This window comes from Coenobita brevimanus, chromosome 14 (genome assembly GCF_032717465.1).
Source record: "Coenobita brevimanus isolate Jiangsu-jjx chromosome 14, ASM3271746v2, whole genome shotgun sequence".
NCBI lineage: Eukaryota > Metazoa > Arthropoda > Malacostraca > Decapoda > Coenobitidae > Coenobita > Coenobita brevimanus.
Window position 1 is genome coordinate 49,713,110 of NC_136967.1, and position 6,399 is coordinate 49,719,508.

General features: G+C 38.8%; 1 pseudogene; it reads left to right on the plus strand.

Moving 5' to 3' along the window:
- Window positions 1-4,241: 4,241 nt before the first annotated feature.
- Window positions 4,242-6,348, plus strand: LOC145390395 (uncharacterized; annotated as a pseudogene).
- Window positions 6,349-6,399: the final 51 nt, after the last annotated feature.

Here is a 6,399-nt window from a genome sequence, read left to right on the forward strand (position 1 = left end):
TGCTGTTCTTTTACAATGTAAATATGTTCTTTTACATGTTAACCCGTACAGCGTCGGCCGATTTGGCTTATATGTACACGCCCAGCGTCGGGACTATGGAAAAAAAATTTATTGGCTAGATGGATCAGAAATGCTGAAAAAACATGAGTTTCATTCATTGTTTTTTTTTCCCCATGTCGGGCATTGCCGAAAATTACGTTTTACCCCCCATAGAGTTTTACAGCCCTTACGTAATTCGGTCGCGGCTAGTCAACAACGATTTTCGTAAGCCTTATCCATTTACTACACATGTCTAAGATACCAAAATACTTACAATAGACTAAACTATTCACAAAATATACATATCTTGATATATTATATATTGTAGGCATAAAAATGTAACATATAATGCAGATGAAAGGTATAGAAATTAGAGAAAAGTTACTGTAACAGAAAAGTAAGGTATTTGGAAAAAAGGAATACTAATAAATAGGTAAAAAAAAAAAAACGAGTTTCACAGTTCGTCACTCAAATCCACAAGGAAATACTTTTTTTTTTCGTATATAAGAATGCTTACTGTTTATTCCCATCCCGTAGACTTCAGAGATTTTACGTATATTTGGTGGGGGAAAATAAAAATGCAGTTTATGACAATTCTAGGCTTACATTTTCGTATTCAATGCTTATATAAACAACCAAAACGCTTGAAGTACAGTATACTATTCAAAAAATGTACTTATTGTGATAAATAATAATGATAAACATGACAACGTAACTTGATGTTTCACTTTCGTTATTAGGAGGTAAATACTCATCCTCACTATCACTATCCACTAATGATGCATCGCTATCAGCATATACCACACTTTCACTCATCTTAGACGATACAGTATCGTCTAGAGCTTTGTCTATTTCTTCTTGGGAGAGACCGGAACGACGAGCTTGAGACATCTTGACAGCGTAAAAGCTCAACTCAGAGTGATGGCCTAGGTAGGCCAAGGAGGGGGTAAGGGAGGCCTGGAGGGGTCAGGTTGTACAGTGAGACAGTGGAATGAAACAATGGTGTTCATAGAAGGTCGCGTTCACACTGTCACGACATGTAAAGACTTACTACAAGTGCGCGAATATGAGGTGGTATATATACCACCGCGACGCTCTAGTCACTGGGAGCTCAGGTGGTATATATACCACCGCGACGCTGTACGGGTTAAAGTGCAAGCCTAGACAAAGAAAACAACGATATTGAATTCTGTTAACAAGTGTAAATATCATAATGAATAGGGAAAAAAAAAAAAAGTGTTTTGATCTGACATTTCCCGTTCCGTGTCAGTGCACAAATGTGTCACACACACACACACACACACACACACACCTCTTGCTGATGCAGTGGTAACGTTCTCGCTTGCCAACTGGTGGACAGGAGTTCGCGCCTCGCTCAGGTTGCGGAAAGTTTCACTGATGAAGTGGGTGGTTACTGTCCCCCTTGAGCAAGGGGACTGGTGTGTGCTTGTGTGAAGGTCACAGCCTTGCCCTTAAATTGGACTATATGAGCTCTCAGCTCCCTTCCGGGAGGGTAAAAGCTGACGATCACGACCATCAAGTGATCCTGACCGACCCGGTGAATTACACACACACACACACACACACACACACTATACAATATTTACATTAGCCATTACATATATCGAAACTTTTATGAATTTCCATTTTTCTTTTTTATTACATAAGACTAATGCTGTTTATATAAATTTAAAACACCACCGAAGACATGTGTTGGTAAGAACTCCATCATTTATTTTATCATCATATTACTGTAGAGCATAGTGTAGTAGTCGCAGTAAAGATATACCGGTAGGATAATGTTCATAGGCATCCGATTTATTTTTACGATAATTTGGGTGGAAAACGATAATTTTCAAACATCAGTACGATAACTCGATCAAAAAAACTGGCAACCCTGCGCAGTGCACCCCAGATTTGGAACTTTTGAGGAACTTAGGGAATAGTCTGGGGATTTCGAAAAATTCAAGAAATTCTAGGGATTTTTTTTTTTTTTTCATCATCACCGATTATTTAGGGAATATGTCCATTTGCACTTAAACCTCACCGGCGCCAGTATGAAATAATACACGCAGTCATTAACTTTTCAGATATATCACCTAACCAACCATCCAGCGCCCACCTAGAAGCTACACACTGGCTGGCAGAGCACCACTCCCCGATTTGAAATCTCAGCCAAAGAAAATGCAGAAGTCATGATGGATCTGTTGTCAATGGTGATTTGCCCATCGGCTCACTTGTACTGAGTGCCCTCAGCTGAGCAGCTCGGCCTCATCGTCAGTGTTGTATAACTTTTGTGTGGGTCACGTGGTAAGTGAGCTTAGCGTCTTTGCATTTTTTTGTTATATTGTAAGATGTAAGTAATAATGTAGTGCTGATGTCTCAGTTACGTTGCAGTCATGAATGATGAAGATGCAAATAGTGACAAAAATATGAATGATGACATGTCCGTGTATAATACACACTTCAAGGCTACTGTAGTTAGTGCTCCAGCTTCAGGCAGGCCATTGATTTTTTTTTTTTTTAATGAGAAAAATATATTCTAGTGCCTCAGTTTTAACAGATTTCTGATGCAACTGTGCATTTTCATAAACTTTTTCTAGCATTCTGCAATAAAAAGCTGGTGAAAATTGTTTGGGGAATTTTGACCAAATCTAGGGATATCTAAGCAGCTGTCTGGGGAAATATGTCAACGGTGAAGAGGGAGCACTAAGCACTGACCCTGCGCCACGGTCTCGCTCCGCTCCAGTCAGTGCTGCCAGACGTGGAGAATTTTCCCAAGATTTGGGGAATTCATGGTGTTGATGGGGAAATTGGGAATTCAGGTCCAATTTGGGGGAATTTTTAATGTGAATTAGATATTCCTTCAAAATTTGGGGGATACTCACTGTGAACAAAATATCTTTCTTTATAGTTACATACTACTTCTTTAAAAACTTATCGTGTAGTATGTACGTACCTAGATCATCTAAGGAAATGAGATTTTACAGGTAAAAGGCGAAACAGTATTTGAGGTATTTACTATACTTTTTAATTACATCCTACATTCATGGTGACAATGCCCTTTTATGTATTTGCGTAGTTTGTAAGTAACTTGTCAGTTCTGTTCTGTTATTAGTCGACCTGGACTAAACAGACACGTAGTATACGGGAATAAGACCAGCAACTAGCGCACTCCACTGGTGGGACAAGGACAAGGGCTCACAAGGAGTGTACGGGTCCACATCGCAACTCCACTACTTTCATTCTAGGGTAAACCCAAAACTAGGGCAATCACACACCCCTCTAGAGGGTAAACAATATGAAAACAAAACAGAGAAATTTACTGTCAACAAAAACGTTAGTTGGATTACTGCATTCTCAGTGCTGCATGACAGAGGATTCTTGTTTCAATTTCCCACTTGACAACACCTTATTAGACGTATGAGATCATAAGTGTATGACGATAAACAGAGTGATCCAGACTGAAATGTTTATAAAAGGCAGTAGCTACTGTGTAAAGGCATGATATTGTAACATGTCAGAATTAAGTGTTGAATGATGGTGTGTACATAGTTGTGAACAGGACAGAACAGAATGTCCATCAATTATGAATTTAAAATATATAGGTTTATGTATGTTATAGGAAAATGGTAAAACTAATTATTACAATGAAAAGGTTTTTAGTGTCCAGTAAGGAGGTACGATTTTTGTAACTGATGATTGTTTTGTTTCTTAAAGCATTAAGTTCATAATTATGTAATAAACCAAAGACAAACCAACTCATGCGCTGTTTTGGTTTTTCACTGTTCAAGTCCCCGTAATCCCCCCTCCCTACATTACTCTATATGAGTATATATTGATCAGAGTGAGTTGCTCACAACTGGAACAAAAATTAAAAGTTCTACATACAATATTATGGATAGTTGTAATGAATAAAGACTTTATATAATAGTACAGCAGCGTGCAATTTACAATGTATGCAATTGTCTCCTCCCACAACATATCATTCATATACAGAAACGGTAATTACAGCTATAACTCCTAAAATAAAAGTATTAATTACAGACAGAGGTTAAAAAAATGGGGAATTTCTTTTCAGTTTGGGGAATTTTGCCCCTCAGATCTGGGGAAATTTGAACCAGAGCATCTGGCAGCACTGGCTCCAGTCTTGATTCAGCCCTCGTGAGGGCGGGTATTGCTGCTCTGAGTCTATTGAAAAGATGGATCGCCAAACGGAAACACTGCATTGGGATTATGAAAAAGGTAGGTAACTGATTCAGATTTTTTTTCATTTTTTACAAACTTAAGGAAAATGCATACAGCTATACATAAGAGAAGCATATACTGAACTAAATATATTTACAAAACTTATTTCATCTTGTGGTTTCAGATGAAATGTCAATTGAATTAGATAAATCAAAACCAGAGCTGTATGGCTTGACTTCGCCATACTATAGTGGCAACGTGGCGAAAAGAAGCTGGGTGGACATACGCAGCCAGTTGGGTTACGAAGGTTAGGTATTCGATAATCTAAAATAATAGCCTGTTGTCCCTTGCGGGAATGCATTTCGTTGCCTTACTCAGTAGTATTCTTATATATATTTTTTGTTTATATACATATATTTTATTATTTTGCCAAGGCACTGAACCAACTGGGGAGCTGAAATAGTCTTTCAGTGTTTCTCTAACACCAAAAGCCTCCCTTGTAGCATTTCCCCCTCGTCCTCTCATTGCACGTACTGTATTTGATGATGGCATGCCAACAGTATCTGGTAATGTAATATCAGAATGTATTAGACCGTGAAGTATGCATGTTGTTCTAATAATAGCATTAATATTAGAGGGCTTAGCTTTAAGTTTCCTTAGATATATTCTGAAGGTCTATCTATCTATCCGTCTATTGCCAGACGCCGGGTTGCACTAGAATACCAAAGATACTCCCGACTACCCTTCTCACTCGAGATAATATGTCCTTTTTTCTACATATGTTCAGTCTTCAACTCTGGATAGGGGCTCATCAAATTTCTCTTCAAAGGGAAACCCTCATCGCCCACTATGAATATGGTGCAGGCACATCAGTGCCAGGAAGTGCAGCATCTTCTGGTACATTCAACTTTTTCTCTTCCAGATATCTGCAAAATTTGGAAATTGTAAAAATTCCACTGTCAGTATTTTTGCCATATGATTCTATATCAACCAATATGAAGCAGTAGTTTGCATCAACTAAAGCTAAAAGAACAACAGAAAATGTCTTTTTATAGTTGAAGTATAGGGACCCACTATTTGCTGGTGCTTCATTTACTACATGTTAACCATCCAGAGTACCAGTGCAGTTTGAGAAGTTCCACCGAGTCCAATATTCATTTGCAATTCACTTCCAGTTTTCTTTACTTGGTGTTGGAATAGTGTCGGCCATAAGGTTCTTCATTATTGTATGACAAACTTCTAGTACAATGTACTGAGTGGTTGAATGGCCTAGACGATAGCTGAAAGCTATTGTTTTGCAGGAGTCCCCCCTGGCCAAAAACTTGAAACAATACGGGGAAATAATTACGGTGTCTACTCATTTTCAGGATCTGAGTGTGGGGAACGCTAGGAATCCCTACGATCGCAGTACCGTAAATACATCAGCAAGAAAACAAAGAGTGGGCAGGCTGCTACTAACAACCAGAAATGGAAGTATCAAGACCAGATGTCATTTTTGTATGCATTTATGAAAGACAACCCAAATCACATCTCTGCAAAAGGCGGGAAATGCATCAGAAAATTCAGATAATGCAGAACACGTTGGCACAAAAGAAACATTCAGTGGACAGGACAGTGAGAAAGATAACGATGATGTTGCTGTTAGACAAATTCCACTCCCTCAGCAAGAACGTCGCAGACGTAAAAGAACAGTCAGGAAAGTAACAACAGTGCATCTGCTACTCTAATGAGATAATTAGTAGAAAACAAGAAGGGAGAACGTGAACCTGAGCCCATTGATACCTTCTTTTCAATAATGGCAGCTACTGTAAAGAAATTCAATCCAGCTGATCAACATTTCATTAAAACAATAGTGTTTTCATTAGTAAGTGAGACTGAAGGAAAATATATTCATAACCAAAACGCACAGACCTATGCACCACGAACACAGAATGTATGCCCCCTACCTTCGCCATCACCTGCTCTGTCACAGTACTCTACTTCCTCATCCACAAGTACTCCACCTACTGTATACAACATGGAACACAAGATCAGGACAACATCCACGGTGTGCCTTTACCTCAGCAGCCTACTTGCACCTCACAGTGGCGTAATCTGGATTCTTGTGCCTTCCCTTCATGATTCTACACATAATGTAACACTGAAGGAGTAAATGGTGATCCTCTGTACCTT